At 39.6% G+C, this 20,305-nt stretch overlaps 1 protein-coding gene across 4 annotated transcripts in view; it reads left to right on the top strand.

The window, feature by feature from the left end:
* NRIP1 (nuclear receptor interacting protein 1) overlaps window positions 1-20,305 on the top strand; it is a 102,965-nt gene that overhangs the window by 47,372 nt on the left and 35,288 nt on the right. Inside the window, exon 1 of one of the 4 annotated variants that reach the window (XM_050956954.1) lies at window positions 5,305-5,359. The exons of 2 other annotated variants lie outside the window; for them this stretch is intronic. The gene's annotated coding sequence lies outside the window, so the exon portion shown is untranslated. Of the gene's footprint in view, window positions 1-5,304; window positions 5,360-14,785; window positions 14,902-20,305 lie in introns of those variants that run through there. One more of the 4 variants, XM_050956936.1, reaches the window with a different exon arrangement.

The following is a 20,305-nucleotide window of genomic DNA, read 5'->3' as shown; positions in this document are numbered from 1 at the left end:
TCGTTCCCGGAGCCACCCAGCAAACCGCAGGGAAGGAGACCTGCTTGCTCGGGGCTCCGGGAACGAGAGAGCAAACCGCGGCGAAGCGGGTCTCCTTTCCCGGTTTGCTCTCTCGTTCCCGGAGCCCAGAGCAAGCAGGTCTCCTTCCCTGCGGTTTGCTGGGTGGCTCCGGGAACGCGAGAGCAAACCGGGAAAGGAGACCCGCTTCGCCGCGGTTTGCTCTCTCGTTCCCGGAGCCACCCAGCAAACCGCAGGGAAGGAGTCCTGCTTGCTCTGGGCTCCGGGAACGAGAGAGCAAACCGGGAAAGGAGACCCGCTTCGCCGCGGTTTGCTCTCTCGTTCCCGGAGCCACCCAGCAAACCGCAGGGAAGGAGACCTGCTTGCTCGGGGCTCCGGGAACGAGAGAGCAAACCGCGGCGAAGCGGGTCTCCTTTCCCGGTTTGCTCTCGCGTTCCCGGAACCCCCCTTGAAGCCGCCCAACAGCGCTGCAGTGTGGCCACATCTAACACCACTTGCAGCGCTGGTTGCTGTAAGTGTGGCCACTCTGCAGCGCTGGCCCTATACAGCTGTACTAATACAGCTGTAACAACCAGCGCTGCAAAACTTTAGATGTAGACATGGCCTAAGTCTTCCCTTTCCTGGTGAGAACTCAATTTTTCCTCCTCCCTCCCTCCCTCTCCTCACCATTACACTTTCCTGAGATCTGGTATCCTCCTTGTTCTATGTCAAAGGGCTTGTCTACCCCCAGGGCATGTAGGAAACTTAATCCAAAATAACTAAAGATGTGAATTTAAAGTAGATTGAACTGCATTAAACCCCTGTGTGGGGGGACACATTCAGAATTAAATTGGCCTTAATAATGTTTCAGTTCGTTCACATAAGTGAATTAAACTAAACCGAATTCATCTTTTGGATGGTTTACCCTCCAACTGCAGCTTTCTACTAAAGTTTTTAATTGCAGTGTCTCCCCTCGCCCCCCCCCCCCCAAAAAAAAAAAAAAGTGAAACCAGAACTGGCTAAATTATGGTTTTGGTTAGATGTCATTCTATGTCGGGGATTCTCAACCTTCTTCTTTGAGGCCCCCACAACATGCTATAAAAACTCCATGGCCCACCTGTGCCACAAGAACTGGTTTTCTGCATATAAAAGCCAGGGCCAGCGTTAAGGAGTGGCAAGCAGGGCAATTGCCCAGGGCCCCATGCCACAGAAGGCATTTGTGAAGCTAAGTTGCTCAGGCTTCTGCATCAGCTCCAGGTAATGGGACTCAGGGCCCCACGCTTCAGCCCCATTCAGTGAGACTTCAGCTTTCTGCCCTGGGCCCCAGCAAGTCTATCACTGGTCCTGCTTGGTGGACCCCCGTAGGGTTAACTGATATCCTACTTTATACGGACAGTCCTGATATTTGGGGCTTTGTCTTTTATATAGACGCCTCTTAACTCTGACCCTTGTCACAATTTTTCACATTTGCTGTCTGGTCATCCTAACCCCCTGAAACCTGCTTGCGGCCCCCCAGGGGGCCCTGAACTTCTGGTTGAGAACCGTTGTCCTTTCTATTTTCATGCTTACTTTTACATAGACTGGGAGACTCATCCTTAACATAGCTCCCTATCGAACTCCCCTTGAACTCTCTGTGGGAGGATAAATACTCCTTAAACCAATCACTTTTCAACTGATTGAGTCTTGTAAATTGCAACACTAACACAGTTCTCCTTGGAATTGCTGAACTTTCTTATAAGAAGGCTAATTGTCTCCAAATATGCAAACAGGAATTATGTTGCTTTATAACATGTTATTCAAGAGGCAAACATGTTTGTGGGGATACTATCAAGGTTGCTAGGTCCCAGATTTGACCAACTGTAACTTTGCTTATCGCTTTCTTGCAGAGTGCAGGTAAATGGTCAAGTTTGTCCTAGATAGTGTTTTTGTTTTTCAACATTTTTGGGGGGAGAGTGAAGGGGAAGGTAAGTTCTGAGCAGCCATGAACAACCCTTTAGGTCAACAAACGGTAGAGCAAAACAGGCTGCAAAGGTGCATCCGGTATGCTGTTTATGGCATCTTTCTTCTTGAAACATTACACTGGGTGCTCTGAGGGGTCCGGGATTGAAGCCTGAGTTGGGAGTAACAGATGGTGTGAGATGGGAACAGTGAGGACACACATTGCTCCCAGCCCCACAGGCAATCTGCGGGAAAGTTTAATATACTTTTTAACAACTCCACTGTCCCCTATTTCATGAGTCTCATGGACAAGTGTAGAATGGAAAGAGCAGGCAAGCCTAGCATGAGTCTAATGAAGTCACATTGCAGCAGATCCTAAAGCCAGACTGAGGACACATTGTCTGGGTTGTCATGTGCCTCCAGTAGACCACTGAGACCTGTGATGCTTGGGAGCTGAACCCCCTGCTTCTTTGGTAGAAGGAGCAAGCCACCTACTGAAAGTAGGAAACTTGGTCAGGAGATGGTAAATGTGAAAATATAGCCACACCTGTTGCTTTTCTCATGGGGCTAGGTGATGAGATATGCATGTGTGCATGCGCACGCACACACACACACACACACACACACTTATAAATATAGCTCGATTGTATTCTTTTAACATGCACTAACATGATGTTATGTATTGCTTTATGTATTAAGAAAACAAGAAACATTTATTAATAGAAGAGAGACTAGCAGGATTTGAAAAATTAGGGTGAATAATTTTTTGATGTGTAAGTAAATAAGTGTTTTCACTGTAGCTTGTAGCTATAGTAAAATCCTGGTCAACACAATTTGTATCGGGAGTGGTAAACTTTTATGCCAACTTTGCAAAGTTGATATAAGCATATTTTGTGAATGTTCCATGTTGTCAGTCTTCCAGTTTTTAGCATGAGTTTTTAGTTCTCCTTGCACATCCGATAGCTCATCTTCAAAGAAATCTCCTGATTTAGCGTTACTTTATATTGCAATTTCTAAAAAAATAAAAAAAAACACTGTCCAATTGCTTACCCATTAGAGCCTTCCTGTTCTTTGAAATGGTTCTTGTTCTTATGTTCTTCTTTGCATTTCTTGACTTCACGTTCTCCACTTAAGAAATGGGAAAATACCAATATTTCATATGCTGAATAGTATTGTTTTTGTTGGCATTAAGTAGTTATTTGCTTTTAAGTGTTTTTTGGGCTCAATCCTGTAAGCCCCTTCTCATATAAAATTGAAACCAGTGGTATTGATTTGAGTAGGGTTGTTCATGATCAAGCCCTATCACTGTTCTGTATTATGACTGAAATGATTAGGTTTTAGCTTATCATTGGTAGGCATGTTTGGAAATATAGAGAAGACAGGAATTCTGATTTTGGAACAATCATTTTATTAACATGAAGACTTCTTGACCTCAATTGAATTAATGTGACTACATAGATTTGTTGTTAAGAAAATCTACCCACTACATCTGTGAAGAGCTTACTGCAAAAATAAAAAATAATTTTACTCCTCCTTTTATTATTACTTATCTGATCAAAAAGATAAAATCTGCCAAAAGAGCTTAAGATGACTCGTTTTAAGTTGTCTGAACTATATTGTTACTAGTCTTAGGGTATCAAATCTTTCTGCCTGTTTTGTTTTTGTTTTGTTCTGACTTTGAAAGAATGAAAGATAAATGTCTTACACGTTAAGATGAGGTATAATAAAACATACATGGATAATGTGGCAGCAATCCAAAGATATTAGTATGCACGCCTCCGTCTAGCTGGAATGGCAGCTAGCAGTCATTCTCAACTTTCTGCTGAGTTCTACACAGTCAGCTTGGTGTGCATACTATCTCAGTGAATTGTATCTCATTTGAAGGATAAAATTTGAATTTAAGGCCTTCAGTATACCAACTTGCAGTATGAAGTTGTGGTAGAAATAGTTTCTGGGCACTACTTCCTCAAAGTTAGGGACATTTTAAATTTTATATTTATCATGTTGAGGCACAGGGTCCACTTTTTTTTTTTTTTTTTTTTTTTTTTTTTTTTTTTTTTTTTTGCAATAGATTTATTATAGAAATTTAAGAATGGAAAAGACCTGTTAGATTTTTATCTAGTCACCGTTCCTGCCAATGCTGGATTATTCCCCACAGCATTTTTTGGTAGTGTATTTCTTTGAAAATGCTCTGAGTGATAGGGCTGTTTTGTCCTCCCACCCCCGTCTCCCCTTGAAATCAGTTGTAGCCTTTCAACTGACTGCAGTGAGAGTTGGGCTGAGTCCTAACTACCAGCTCCTGCTCCCACTAAGATTCTCAGTGATGTGAATGGGAGGAGGATTGGATTGGATAAGGTAGGGAGTGGAGACTACATTTCCAGAACTAAGGTGGATATTAGATTCGTAACCACTTTGTGTTTTTCTTTTTTAAGGTTGAATGAAGATGCCTAATAGGTTAACCTTCTTAGCTGTAGTTAGCTATGTGTAAGGCTGTGATTCTGTCCTGGATTCCGTGACTTTCCACGATCTCCGTGACTTTCGCAGCTGCAATGTCTGGTGCAGCTGATCCCAGGGCCTCCAGAGTAACTGGCCCCAGGGCTAGCTGCTCTGATACTCCGCAACCAGCCACACCAGGCACTGCTCAGGCTGTCCTGGGGCAGCTGGCCCCAGGGAGCGCCTGAACAGCAATCCTGGGGCAACTGACCTTGGGGGTGCACCCAAGCAGTGGTCCCCGGGGCCTCGGAATAGGGTCTGCTGGGGGCAGTCAGCCCCTGCAGCCAGTGCAGGGGCTAGCTGTCAGCCCCAGGGACCCTAGGAGCTGCTAAGTTTTAGTCAGGGGTATCTATATAGTAAAAGTCATGGACAGGTCGTTGGCTGTGAATTTTTGTTTACTACCTGTGACCTGTCCATGACTTTAACTAAAAATACCTGTGACTAAATCTTAGCATGTGCAGTTAAATAATTTGGGAGTGAGATCCATTGACTAAGTATCGAGCGAACTAAGGACAAAGTTGCATGGCAGAATCAAGCCAAAAGCCCTTGAAACTCGCTTCTAACGATTCAAAGTGCAAAATCAATAAAATAATAAGGGCAGGACCTTTTTTGCCTTTTAGATGCACTTTGGCACCCTCTGCAAGAAAGGAGGTCAGAATTTTGTTGAGTAAAAGCCATCAGCTGTCTGGAGATGAGCACTGGCACTGCAGGCTTAAATTATTAAATAATACAGGAATAGGAATTGTTAAAGATGAGCTGAAGCGCATTTGAGGGAGAAAATGACACTTGAATTTCCTGATTAATGTTGTCACCGGGAATCACAGTAAACTCTTCGTTGCTGCCTGGCACCTCTTCTGTTACTCCCAGGCTTACCATACGCTGGACTTGTGGCATCTGTATTGCTGCTGATTATTGCTGGAGCTGTGTACTGGTAATGTATTCATTCACTATGCCTATCCAGTTCTCAAGACTCTTACTACTTATCCTAAAGGACATAGAATACCAAATTAAAAAAAATAAAATACATAAAATGGTCACCCACCAAACCTTTGCATTTCATGACTAAATAATTTTATCTCCATTCTGTATTCACTGTGCTTCTCTATATTTTGCGCAGGGAATATCTAGGGGGAATACATTACAGAAAGAAATCAAGTTACTTGGCTTTCAAAGGCAATTGCAAAGTATTGTAAAGACAACCACAGTAGATATAGTGAATGTTCAGGATTTAATGTTCAAATTTGATAGATTCCCCTTTTTTAGTAACACTAGTATCCTACTGTATGGTGGGCATATGAGTAATAACAGCATGTCAGGTGTCCTCAGGATATCAATTTTTTTCAGTCTTTTTAAAATGTAACCTCAGGTAATACAATTTAAGAAATTACTTTTCTTTGGGTTTCTGACATTAATTTGGGCAGTCAGGTACTGCTAAACTATTTTTAATAGTTAATATTTAACAATCAGATGTTGGGTTTTTCTTTCCCAAAACCAGATCTTTCTCTGTTACAGAGATTGTGTATGTGAGAGAATGAATATGAGTGGGGGAGTCAAAATATTTTTTATTTTTATTTATTTTTTTTGAGGGAGAGACTTCTGTCAGAGAGACTTCTAAGCAAGGCCTCATACAAGGGGCTGCAGGGGAGAGCAGAGCAAACACAATTTTAAAAGATGTTTTTCAATATTTATTTTAAAAAATTTACAGACATCACTTAAAAAAATTCTAATAAAGTGCATCTCTGCTGTGGGCACAGCCAGAAAGCTATGCTTGTGAATATTTATGATGACCATGAGGAGAAACACTTGAAAGATGGCGGTGCTTTTGTATTTTACTAACATAGCTTCACTGGTTTATGTGAAGAATTTGCGTTAAGTGTTAAGGCCCTGATTTAGCAAAACACTCAAGCACTTTCTTAACTGTAAGCCAGTAAGTCCTCATTGACACTTATGGGAATGCTCACATACATCCAGGTAAGCAAATGCTTAAATCCTTTTATGAATTGGAAACACATTTATTAATGTGTGCAAAGACACTATGATTTTGAGGGCTGTATAAGTAATTCTGAGGTCCATGTGTCTGTCTAATCAGCCAATAGAGCCCTAAAAACTGGTGATGCTAACTGTGGAGAAGATATAGCAGCATGTCTAAGAAATGATTCCGTTGAATATATCTCGCCAGCAGGACACCATGAAAGCCCCAAGTGCAAATTAAATCAGTCCTTTTCTGGCAAAACACCTTTAGGAGGTTGTTGGTGCAGTGGTTCTCAACCTATTTACCATTGTGGGCCACATCCAGTACCACCTGTATGGCCTTAAGGATGTCACATGGGCCACAGCACTGTGCTGACTGGGCTGAAAACAACTTGTGGGCCGCAGGTTGAGAATCACAGGTGCAGACCCATGAGGCACAGTAGAGGCCATGATTCAAACCCTCTGTAAATTTCTACTGACAACCCCCAACCCTCCCCAAAAAAGGGTGAAGGGATGCGGGGCAACAAAAGCACATGGATGTTATCAAAAGACTTTATAGCCTATATAAGTTGCTGGCTTTAAATTGTTATGCTAAAGTCCAAATTCTGCTGTTTTCTATTAAAAATGCGTTTTCTTTTTCTGTCAGTTTCAAATGGTTCACAACTATCTTTACAATGCTCTGTTTACTAAAAAAAAAAAAAAATTCAAACTTAAAGAAGCAATAAGAATGGACATTACCTTTTATTGCTAAGGATTATGTGCATCCTCATAGTAGCTATTAAGTGTTTGTTAAAAGTTTGCGTTCTTTTGGGCCCCTGTAGAAGTTTTCTGTGCTCATGCAGCTAAATAAGCTTGGTCTCTTATCCTTCAGTCATTTCTGGAGGTGTTTCGTTTCTATTGTCTGTAGTCACATAATTAGAAATGCTCATTTTTTTTAAAGCAAACCCCACCTCACCAAATTTATCAGACCATTGTCTGCATTGTGACTTTTAAAACCTGTGAAAGGATGTTTGATAGTGAGCAGCATGATTTGTGGCTGTTGTCTTTGTAGAAGACTCTAATATTCAGTGCTAAACTGTAATAGTAAGAACAGTGTTTTGAGATTGTAGGGTGCAACAGGATCCATGCCATGGTCATAGTACAGTTTTAAAATGGTTCATTTTTTGATAAGGCTGATCTCTCAAAGGAGAGTATGTGCAGTGGCTTTCAAAGGGGAACTTTAGCTTTTGTAGGTTTAATTCTATAGTTGGTAGAGTTCCAACTGAGAGGAGGATAAATTGTGGTGAGATCTCCATAGTCTCTCTCCCCTTTTTGGTTAATAAGGGGGGCAGTGGGAAGTAGGGGGGAGAAAGAGGGAGGGGGAGAAATGGGGGGGGAAGGTGTGCGTGTGTGTATTATATACAACACACACAATCATCACTGTTTAAAGAATGTTAAATGGTTGCAAAATCAAGAACTTGGCAATTAAAAAATTCCAGAATTAAGGATGGTGCATGGGCACACAATGATAGTCTTGCCTAATATCACAAAGAGGATCGAAGTGGGGAGAAGAACCATGGGTCAACAGAATCATACTTCCCGGAACAAGGTGTTCCTCTGCAGAGACAAAGCATGACAAATGTTAGCCCCAGTGACAGATTGCCTGACTTGGTACATTTGTGATGTATGGATGGATGGCTGAATTCCATGCATATGAGTGTAGAGAGTGCCACACTCTCTAAGTATGTGCATGTCGGTGCTGTATGTCAGGCATTCCTTCTCTTGTTCGCAGTTCTAAAGACATTCCGATTTGGGCAGTTCTCACTGGAGAACTGCAACTCCAGAATGAAGCTATTAACTTGCATTTTGTTTTCTGGCGCCTGCTTTTGGCGTGACTACGCTCTCTCTCAGACTTGGCAGCATCTATTGCCTAACTTAGAAGCTTTCATTGCGTCTTTAACTCACCGTGTTCAGCCAGGTTATTGCAACACATTTTCGTTTTTTGCTTTGAGGAGCTTCACAACACTTGGCAACACTCAGGGAACTAGAGACAATTCTGCCTCCACTGTGTGGTTCAATTACAGGAAGGAAAAATTTGGGAAGCCGCTTATGCTGCAACGTATTTCACTGCATACTTATAGTATAAAAGGCATCATAGTACTTTCTTCTAGAGGGACATATAATACATAGACTTAAGGGATTCTCTCTTAGTCCCAACCTAATGAAAGTTATAATAGAAGGATTACTAAAAAATGTATTGTAGAAAACAATCCTGCAATGGCAGAGAGAGAGAGACTTGATGACCTAGTCATTCTTTTTCACCACTATTTGCTGCCTGTACGTTCTTCTAACGCACAAAGGACACAGAAGGCATTAGTTAATGCAGAAATTCAATGGGTCTAGTCCTTGGCTCTGGCTAAGCTGTGCTTTCTGCAGGGCCCCAAATGAGAAAGGGTTGCAAAGGCAATCTTATGCCACATTTATTCCCCAATCTGGCCACAGTCCAGTTCAGACCATGTCACACATCCTGGAAGTGCTCATGTTTTTGCCCAGCTGCCAGTGATCCCAAGGGGCTCCTCTGACAGCCATGAATATAGTGGCACTTCACCCAACCAAAATAAATACATTTGAAACCTTGGTAGATCTGTAAGGGGTTTCACACTGTGTAGCTTTCTTCTGTGGTGATAAATTAGTGATAGTTCCTTCATATTTATCTGAAAACAGATGATTGAAGTAGGATGTTTTGTGAGAAGAGTTATCATTCACAGGAGTGACCAATTGAGCCCATTTTAGTGGTAGATGAGTAGTGGTCTTGTTACCTGGGGTTCTTTCAACCCACAGCTCTTGGTAACTTTACGCTGTGCGAGGAGGTGTCAGGAAATAAATCAAGGGAGACACGGCCGTCCGACCGATAGATGGTTGGCACAAACAGGACAACACAAGAGTGCTTTCACTTAAAGCTAAACTTTACTTAGTCTCAAACACTTACACACGTCCGCAACAGGTTAGTAAAACACCCCCAACCCTTGATAATTACCAAAGCTGAGTGTGGCTTTCGAGTGATACAGCGGCAGCCTGTCTGCTGCTGGGGAACAGAAGATGCATCCAGAGAGGGAGGCCAGTCCCGAAACGAGTCCCACCTGTCTCAAGCTTTTTCCCCTTATTTATACATTTAGTAATTAAAGAAACCTTGTTAAGTAAGCAGTTTCAAGCAAGAGGTTCCTTCTGATTATTGATTAACCAGGTGTGGGTTTTTCCAGAACTTGCAGCCTTGAGACCTCAATAGACATTCTTGGGGCATATCCTACTCTTTTTGAAAACGCATGTATCAGCAATTTTAACTCAATTCTTATCAGGAAGGACGTGGGGTCAAGCTGCCCTTTCAGTGGCACCCTAAACCCCCCTCCCCTCTTGCCTTGGTCAAGCTGAGACTTGCTTTTAACAGCTTGCTGACTAGGCTGTCTTTAACAATAAGCCATAGTGGTTTCAGGCACTTTACTAGTTTTCCAAAGTCTCCCCGTACAGTCTAACAGTTCTGATATAATTGCCAAAGCAATATCATCCTTTCAGTAAACTTAAATATCTTCCTTTCTTGTCTATAGCAGAGCCTAGTACTTTAAAAGTCAATGTACAATAGCAGATTAATTTTAACTGTAAGTGCTTAGCCAGAGAAGAATTGGAACACCCTCAGCTGGCATTAATGGGCTCCTTTTCCAGTTCTGCTTCCCCAAGGACTTGTCTGGCCTATACATTGTAAATGTTAAAAGGCATTTCTAAAGTGTCATGGTGATTTCTCACAACTGTGATGAGTCTGTTTTTAACCCAGCTTTTCTTGTAATTTCCTACAACAGTTTTATTGTTACTGTTGACTAGATCAGCCATTGTAATGTGAGATAGGGTATGTGGTTAAGCCATCTTTTTCCATTTACATACACCAAAACCCAGGTAGTTTTTCTATCTATTAAAACAGAAAGCTGCTTTTTTTTTTTTTTTTTTTTTTTTTTTTTGGATACACGGAACATTTTTATTTCTTCAAATAAAAATGAAGTAGAGAGTTCTGTGTAGAAACATATCTCTGAATAATATGCTTCTTTTTAGTAAGAGTGTTGATAGTTTTTAAATGACATTGACATGAGAACATAGGAATGGCCATACTGGGTCAGACCAAAGGTCCATCCAGCCCAGTATCCTGTCTGCCAACAGTGGCCAATGCCAGGTGCCCCAGAGGGAGTGAACCTAACAGGTGGTGGTCAAGTGATCTCTCTCCTGCCATCCATCACCACCCTCTGACAAACAGAGGCTAGGGACACCATTCCTTACCCATCCTGGCTAATAGCTGTTAATGGATTTAACCTCCATGAATTTATCCAGTTTTCTTTTAAACTCTGTTATAGTCCTAGCCTTCACACCCTCCTCAGGTGAGGCAAGGAGTTCCACAGGTTGACTGTGTGCTGTGTGAAGAACTTCCTTTTATTTGTTTTAAAGCTGCTGCCCATTAATTTCATTTGGTGGCCCCTAGTTCTTGTATTATGGGAACAAGTAAATAACTTTTTTCCTTATTCACTTTCTCCACATCACTCATGATTTTATACACCTCTATCATATCCTCCTTTAGTGTCCTCTCTTCCAAGCTGAAAAGTCCTAGCCTCTTTAATCTCTTCTCATATGGGACCCGTTCCAAACCCCTAATTATTTTAGTTGCCCTTCTATGAACCTTTTCTAGTGCCAGTATATCTTTTCTGAGATGAGACCAGCACATCTGTACATAGTATTCAAGATGTGGGCATACCATGGATTTATATACGGTCAATAAGATATTCTCTATCCCCTTTTTAATGATTCCTAACATCCTGTTAGAGTTTTTTGACTGCTGCTGCACACTGCGTGGACGTCTTCAGAGAACTATCCACTATCCAAGATCCTTTTCTTGATTAATTGTAGCTAAATTAGCCCCCATCATATTGTATGTATAGTTGAAGTTATTTTTCCCAATGTGCATTACTTTACATTTATCCACATTTAAATTTCATTTGCCATTTTGTTGCCCAATCACTTAGTTTTGTGAGATCTTTTTGAAGTTCGTCACAGTCTACTTTGGTCTTAACTATCTTGAGAGTTTAGTATCATCTGCAAACTTTGCCACCTCACTTTTTACCCCTTTCTCCAGATCATTTATGAATAAGCTGAATAAGATTGGTCCTAGGACTGACCCTCAGGGAACACCACTAGTTACCCCTCTCCATTCTGAAAATTTACCATTTATTCCTATCCTTTGTTCCCGGTCTTTTAACCAGTTCTCAATTCATGAAAGGATCTTCCCTCTTATCCCATGACAACTTAGTTTACATAATAGCCTTTGGTGAGGGACCTTGTCAAAGACTTTCTGGATTCCCCCCTGTCCACTTGGTGAATGCAATGCCTATTTGTCGACCAATTGAAGAAGCCATCAACCAGATAGCCTGGTGAAACTGAGGCAGGCTTACAGTTCTTGTCTACTCCAAGTACACTTCCTGTCTGTACCAGGCTTGTCACATGTAGACATCCCCTCTTTCAGTGATTCCTTACTACCTTGTAAGTCGTAATCAGCCTTTCCCTGTATGTACTCAAATCCACAAGGTGGCTGAGAAGAAAAACATTTTTGTTGCATGCAGTTCACCCTACCTACCACCCACCTTCATTGTCCTTGTGGCAGATGTCACCTTTTCCCACTATAAGAATTTGGCAACCCTATATAGTCATGAAGGGCCAGATTCTGTGAAGTGCTGAGCACCCTCTGCTCCTATTGAATTTTCAGGATTGGGCCCAAAGAGAATAAGATTGTCATTGCAGTGTCCTGTAATAAATATAAGAGCAGCAGGAAAATAACATAGTTCAGGTTTAAGGAGGGGGGAAAGGAATGCTGTGTAGTGAGGTTGCTGAATATTCACTGTTAATAACAGTACCATCCTTCGTGCATGCTTGCTTACATAATTTTGAAGGAATGCAGCTGGTTAAACTGTGCATCTCTGTTGCTTATTAAACTGTTTCCAGAGTGCCTGCACTATGTTGCCTTCTGCATGAGAAGGGTTAAGAGGAGACAATATTCTGTCAAAGACCTTGTTTTTAATTTTGCCTCTCACACTGGCACAGATCTGGCTAAGAGCAGCCCAGATTAGTACGGAAAACCTTTGAAGAGATTTAAGATGTCCTTCAGCCAGTTTGAAGGTTTTGTCTTGCAAATCCAGAACAAGGGCGCCTGCAGGCATCTCGACCCTTGCTGTGCTGCTGATGCAGCTCAAGGTCACACTAACCCGCCCTGTGACATTCAACAACAACAAAAAAAAAAAAAAATTATGCGGTGAAACTGCTTCAGCATTCAGCCAACCAACAACTTCCTCAGTTCCTCACTAAAGGAAGAAGTGTTTCTTTCTTTCTCCTTTTTTTGGCTCTGTGGATTTTTGCTGTAGGAAATAATCCAGGATTTCTGGTGTGTGTGATGACAAGGTCATTTCTTAATTAGAACACATGTAAAGAACAAAGCTAAATGGCTTCAAAACAGCTTTGTAGTTGATGGAGAGGATTTAAATTATTTAAAGAGATAGTCACCCAAGTATGATGGAAACTGAATTCTAAAGACATTAACTCTTTCACTGCTCTGCGATTTCCATATGTTACTCAAAAGGAAATGTCAAACTTCCTGAGAAATACTCTAATTGCTATTAGATGAACATTTTCCATCTGTTTAAAAATAGGACAACAATGTGCATATAATGATGATCTGTATCTGAATTATAAAAGTCAGAGAGAACTTTTTTCTTTTTATCGTGAAATGCTACTCAGTGGCTATAGAACAAGAGTATAAAACTTTGTTTCTGAAAGATCAGTGAATCATTCCTGCTGCTGTACTAATCTTTAAGTGATTCTCACTGTATATATAAAAGTTTGATTTTTTGTGTTCAAAATGGTTACCTTAAGAAATGTGGACTAGTTCCCACACCACTGAAAAATATTATGAAGGAGCAGCCCTATGGAAGATGTGTTTGAGAGGAGGGAGAGAGTGCTCATTTGTAATATAAAAAAGGGCTAACTGCAGTTAAACTTAAACACCTTTTTTTTTTTTTTTTTTTTTTGCACAATGCATAACATAAGATGTTTTGGAGTAAGGATTTTTGTTTTTTGATTTTGTGTTTGGTCCAAAATATGTATGCACAATACTGATTCAGTATGGTTAACAACAGTGTGCTGGGGTGCTTTATATTGGTCGTGTTTTTTCCTGTCCTTTTTTTCCCCATCTTCCTCCCTTTCTTAACCCCCTACTTCTTTTCTTTTTAATCGTAAGGTAGGAAGAGAGCCCAAAATTTACTATAATGCTGTTGTGGTAGACTTGAGAGAGGAGGAGAAGGAAAGGAAGAGTATTAATGTCCTATAGAGCCTGGCTTTCATGCACCGCTGCAAATTGCTGTCCTCTTAAACTGCAAACTTAAGTTAGTTAAGCTGTTTACCAGCTTTTAAAAAAAATTATTATTCTCATGGGGCAAGAAAATTTTTGCCAACAACATGGAGTAATGTGACTGATAGCATTCTTTGTGCTTATACACAGTTGCTGCCTCAAGGAGAACTGAAATTAGGAGAAATATTTCCCCCTTAATCTGAAGTGTAACACAGTTGACACTTCAAATAGAGATTTAAGGGATTTCAAATGTAAATGAAATAACACACATGATGGATTTATAATTTGAAGTGGTATTCTGGTATTTCTGGACAAACCACCTCAATGTAGAATGTCAGATGCTGTGAACATTAAATGTCAGGCTGAAATTAACTATCTTAGTATAGATAAATTGTTCTTGCTCTTGGTGGGGACCTCCTTATGAGACAGGAAACTGAGCCTTTGCCTGGATACAAGGGCAAGAGTAGGAAATGCAACTTCTTTTCCTCTTGGGCTCCCTTCCCCTCCCCCACCACATTCTGCACTTGCTCTCTGGCAGCAGGCATGTAAGAATAAAATGATGGAGGAAAACAGACTCCATGCAAGAAAAATGGATAGAAGAAAATTGATACGCTGTGTAAAATCTGTACAATCTTGCCCTTGCCTGGGGTGTAGTATGCCCTTAACATTATGTAAGACCTAAGCTCACCTGCTAGTAACTTCTAATTTACTGTCCTAATTCATCGATTTGTTATCACTAATTCTACTTCATTTACTTCTGTGTAGTTTCCAGTACCTAAAGGGTTGAAAGGTTGCTGTAATTGGCACCCGCAGCTGCTCTTTCTTTTGACAGGGGATAATTTTGCAGCCTATGCTTTGTGTGACAGCTGCCTAATTGGGCATTCTCCCCTTGTAGCAAGCCTGCCTCCTCCAGCCTCCCTGCTGACAAATGGTGGTGGATTATAGATGAGGACATGCTGACCCATTCGACCTTGCGGAGACTGCGGGGAGGGGCCTCCTGCTACTTGAGGGAAGCTTTGGGTCATTTAAAGGACAAGGTCATGAGCCAGGTGGGGAAATGACATGATATCACATGACAATAGCCTGATGACACGGTCAGTATGTCAAGGACAAACTCATCAGTATTGATTATGCTTCTCTCTTATATCTCATTGAAGCCACTGATGTTTCAAAAGTATTTTACTAATTTAAAAGTGGTAAAGTACCAAATGGTAACATCAGGGTTGCGTTTGACTATTTTTACATTTATTTCTTCTAAATACAGATCCCACAGGAGAAGCAATATTAGTTAAGCCCTGTCAATAATGATTTATAGCGGTGGCCTTGATGTATTTTATAAATGTGTGTACGTACTCGGTCTCACTTACTGTTCAAGAAATACCAAAAAGCAAATGCAACTAGGCAAAATTAAAGGAGAAATACACTGCTGTTAAATTTTAACATTTCTCTTCCCGTTCTTTGTATAGCGATAATTCAGTAATTTACAATGCGTGCATGTGCACCTCCACACATTTATAATAAAAATATTTGTTTATAGATGTGTTCATATCATGTAGTTGTAAAATATTATAGTAGTTTAAATGAAAGGAAGGAAAGTTTAAAGGAAAACTTTTTTAAAGTAGCTTTAGGGCTATTTGACTAAGGTAATGCCATGCCCATTTTAAAGGAGTAATGCAATATCCAACTATGCCAGCCAACAAAAACCTATTAAATGATTTTGAAAATGTGTTGTGAGTACTGCTGAGAACATTTGAGAGCATCTGGATGTTACTTTGCTATGCTAATAAACTTCAAGGTAAATGAACAGCTTGTTTGACTTTTGCAATGTTAGGCAAAAGTGAAATGCTTATTCTTTCTTAGATTGATTATGCTAAAAATTAAAGAGAAATACTTTAAAAAGAAAATTCCCCCAAAGTACGTTAAATGTGTGTTAAACTTCATGGCATAATTCCATTTTAGCTTCTTCAGAACGGTTTCCCATATACATTTTGTTTCTGAAACAGTCATCCTTTCACTACAGAGAGCAGGGTTCACTAGTTCTCATTTCAAGGAAAACAAAATTGTTGTTGGATGCTCCTATGTCTAAATCTCATCAGTTCACCAGGATGTAATTTTACTCCCCTGAGGTAAAAAGCCGTCAGTGGTAAAGTGTGATGAATTAGTTCACTCAAGTAGACGCATCCATGTGCGTGTTTAATTCTGACCTTGCTGTGCATGTGTTTAGCTCCTCTCAGTGCCTGAGTCAAGCCTGGTGGAGGTTTAATCCTGTGCCCTTGTACACGTATACTTGATTAGTAGTTGTGGTTATCTCAGCAGAAGACATTTCGCCCTCCTCCTTGTATTGGTCGGGACCCAGGCATTGGGGAGTCAAGTCGAAGGAGAAAGAAAGAGATTTTACATTAGCATTCTATGAAAGCCTTACTGTCTGCAGAACAAATTGATTGCTACAGTGTACCTGTGCTTGGCACTACTGCTGTGAAAGAAAGGTATGGTTGTAATCTGTTTTATTGTATTACATATTGTGACACTCCAGGAATATTTAACATTCAGCTCTTTCTTTGGCACATGCTGTAAGTTTATGTAAAGAACAAGAAATGAATGAAAGTTTGTGCGAGCATTGAATCTGCAGCTTTGTTTACTACAATCAACTAAGCCCATTCTCATAAGACAAATTTGCTGTATACTTCACTGATAACATAACCAGATTGATAACAAAAACCCACATATAGTGCTCAGTAACAGATTTGTGTCACTGGTTGCAACATGCCTGCACAGATGCAATTCCAGGTTGAGGTTTTTTAATATCCAGATGAATGGGGAAAAATCTCACATGTGACTGTTGATTTCTTGTTCTAGTTAATTGATGAGTATGGGTTTTTTCCCCACTTTATTGAACTGGCCCACTGTATTGGTGCTGCAGAGAGAGGAAAATCAAGAGGAGTATATTATAAGGTGTATATAATACTGTTTAATATTATACTAGAACAAGGCTTAGGAAAAAGTCTCATGTAGTATTTGTGCTCTGTGGTTTATTTTCATTCGCATAGAAATTTGTACCCTTTCTTTAAAAATGTAGGTTAGTTCTGTTCTTTTGCTATGTCAGTTACAGACTTTACCTAGTTGATTCTCTGGGGTTTTTTTTTTTTTTTAAGATGCTGTGCTGATGTCAATTGTATGTTTGATGGGATGTGTAGAACAATCTCTTAATAAGATTCCGGCTGCTTCATATTGAGCTGTACTCAGTGCTCCATTCTTAACATTGCTGAAGTTATATTAGTGATTGTTTGGATGTTTGCTTGTGGCCACATATAAAGACTTTCTGACCTTGTAATGCAAACAGTCTTAACCAGTTAAGTTTAGGACAGGTGGAAGGCTTGTCTGGGACACTTAAATCTTGATGTAAACCCAATCTAATAACTTGATGGGGAAATGAAAATCTGTCTTTGCTGATTTGTTATCACTATATACAAGTTATCAGAGAGAGGCTTATAAAACTATCCCTCTACACGTTGTTCGAGTAGATGACAAGTAAACAACCTGCTTTAAGGAAACCAGGGACCTAAAAGATGCCAAATGCTGAAGTATAGACATGTATTAAAATAGTTACTTTGATCATATGGCCTTGTAGATTTAAGGTTAACACTTATATAACTTCAGTATGTTTATACAAGAGTATCCTTATCTTATATTTTACAGCTTGCAAAGAGTGTGAACGTAGCTTTATGGATACAAGTTATTTATCATATAGATCCTTTTGAAAACTATAAATTTCTTCAAGAGGCATGGACCCAGGGACAATATGATGTGATGGTTTTAATTTCATTATACATTACTTAAATACAAACTATTTAGTCTAACTCATTTATGCAAGGAAAGTACTCTGTGAATTGAATGTTCTTTCCCAGCACCTTTTGTAGTCAATTTAAAGCAATAAAAAACATGTTCTGTAATACAATAAAAACAATTGCACAGGTTCTTTACATTCAAACCATAAGTTAAAAGAAACTGAACAAATTTAACAAGACTTTTGAAATCAATATTTAATTACTACAACACTGTAGAATTGGTTAATGCTTATTTAAAATTTATTCCATTCTGCAATGACTTTTAGCAATTTTTAACCAGTTATTGAAAAGCTATTTTGCTTTGAGTTCGGAGGGATACATTTGTTAGACAAATACAGGGCAATAATACTGTATTTCAGTGCAAATAACTTTCCTTCATAAATAATTCAACCTATGACTTTAAATAAATGATTAGAGGAAGAGAAAATGTCAGATTCAAACCATGTCAGACCTTGAAAACACTCTACTAGCAAAGATTTTTTGTGACTATTCCAAATATATACATACATACACACACTTTTTGGATATGCACTACTTTTGGTATGGTGTGCAAGAGGAAGGAAGATTTATTTTATTTTGTTTTTTAAAGGCAAAAGCTTCCTTAGTGTTTATCACTTATGTTAAATGAACTGTCATGGGATCCAGAACAATCTGTATGCTTAGGATGGTGTGTGGATTTGTTTTTTAATTGGAATGTAGGACTACATCTGTAGAATTAAACTTTTGATGCGTGACAACAATATGTTAAACTATTTCCTTTTGCTGTCAATGTGATGGGAAAACTTGGCCTGAAATGGATTTTGTGACTCTAATGCATCCGAGTTTTTTAAATCAAATTGCAGAATTTTCTGACTTTACAGATTGCCAAGGTTAGTACAGTCTAGTGTGGACCTATCTAGTATAGCTTGCCCTTCGGATACATAAAAATATTTTTTAAAAAGATGCAGTTGCCTGTCAAGATGGTATTAAATCATGGAAATGGAATGGAGAGGTTTACAGTTCATGCATCTTCCAGCGGGTGTTATGCATACCCAGGTCAAGATTGTGAAACTTCTGTTCCCCATTTCCATCCCCTTCCCTTCTGTTACCAAGTTTCAGCATAAGGAACAGAGGAAGTTGACCTGTTGCATAACTTTCCTAAGCAAACAGAAACGTGTGTAAACAATTAATATAATCTTGTGATTGGGTCTGTAGCAACTCAATTCACATTAATGCTAGAGGCAGTTGTGTAATTAACGTCCCCATGTATTGAACTGAGACTATTGCTAAACCTCTTTGGTGGAATTGTTGCAGCTATTATACTGAGTAATTCTCCCTGAAAAATAAAAGTATTGCTAATATTCTCTATTTTGAAACCTAGGGCCAGATTTTTAAAGTATGTAGGTGCCTAACTCCCACTAAAATTAATTCTATGATTGTTTGCTTTATTTAAAATTGTTGTTGAATGCTGTGTCCATTCTGAATTAACAAACTTTAGTTTTAAGCATAAAATTTATCAAATTTAATCATGCAATATGATTTGGAGGGTGGGGAGCAAGCCTGGGGTCCTCTCTCTCATTTTATGGACTTCACCTACACTAAGAAATTTTGTTTGTTTATCTGCAGGCTTTAGGGTTGCCAATTTTGGTAGAGCATATTCCTGGAGGTTTTGTTACATGACATAATCTTTAATTAAAAATTAATCTTTAATTCATGGAGAGTCCAGGACAATCCTGGAGAGTTGGCAACCACAGCAGTCTTTCATGACAGTGGTAAAAACAACTGAGCTTTGTCTACACATGTAGTTTCAGTGTTGCTCCACTGCAGAGAATGAGAAATGTTCTAGTCTAGACAAGGCCATATTGTGTAAATGGCCACAGACATCTATGCTTGTATTTTTCTTTGTTTATGTATTCTTATGAAACCATTTGAAAATCTAGAAATTGCTTATTCTCTAAGTAGTAATTTTGGTGCTTAAAGGATGCAAAAGTTCCAAAACTATTATTTTTTTCTTCACTCTCGATGTGCTTTTCTTCCATTTGAGCCACAATAAGTAATGATCGATAGCGGAACCAAAGTCTCAGGCTTTCTTCCCCTTCTCCCCTCCCCTTCTGAAGTTTCTTCTGGTATTTGTTTGTTTTAAACCAGTGGTGTGCACTTTCTAAATGTTTTCTTTCATTAAAGTGATAAAAGCCATGTAAGGGGCCTGCAAATTCTACTTATAAAAGGGATCCGGCAACAGAGACATTAAAACACTCTTCAGAAAATGCCACACTTTTTCAAGACCAAACAAGAATGTTTGTGTCTTTGAAGCCTGTCTTACCAATTTCTTTAGCCATAGGTGAAGTTTTGCTAGAGTTTAATAATAAACACTCCATTAGAAAAAGTTAATATTGTTTGATTAAAAAATACAAATTCTTCCTATGCTTTGGCTTCTGCTATACCCATGGGATGATTATTTTCTGAAGGTTAGATTCTGCTGCCTGGTCATAGAGTAGTATCTCCCCCCTCTGAGATCAGCCCCAGTGAAATCAATGGGCTCCTTACAGGGTAAGATACAACTTGGTGTGAGGAAGTGTTCCAAAACCTGGATCTGAATTAGAAAATCTGTTAAATGTGAAGGAAAAAAATCAGGCCTTATCTGGCTTCTTCAGCTCAGGTCCCTTTCCACTAT

The sequence above is a fragment of the Gopherus flavomarginatus genome, chromosome 1, assembly GCF_025201925.1.
Source record: "Gopherus flavomarginatus isolate rGopFla2 chromosome 1, rGopFla2.mat.asm, whole genome shotgun sequence".
NCBI lineage: Eukaryota > Metazoa > Chordata > Testudines > Testudinidae > Gopherus > Gopherus flavomarginatus.
The sequence above is the reverse complement of the archived record's forward strand: the minus strand, read 5'-3'. Positions and strand labels throughout refer to the sequence as shown.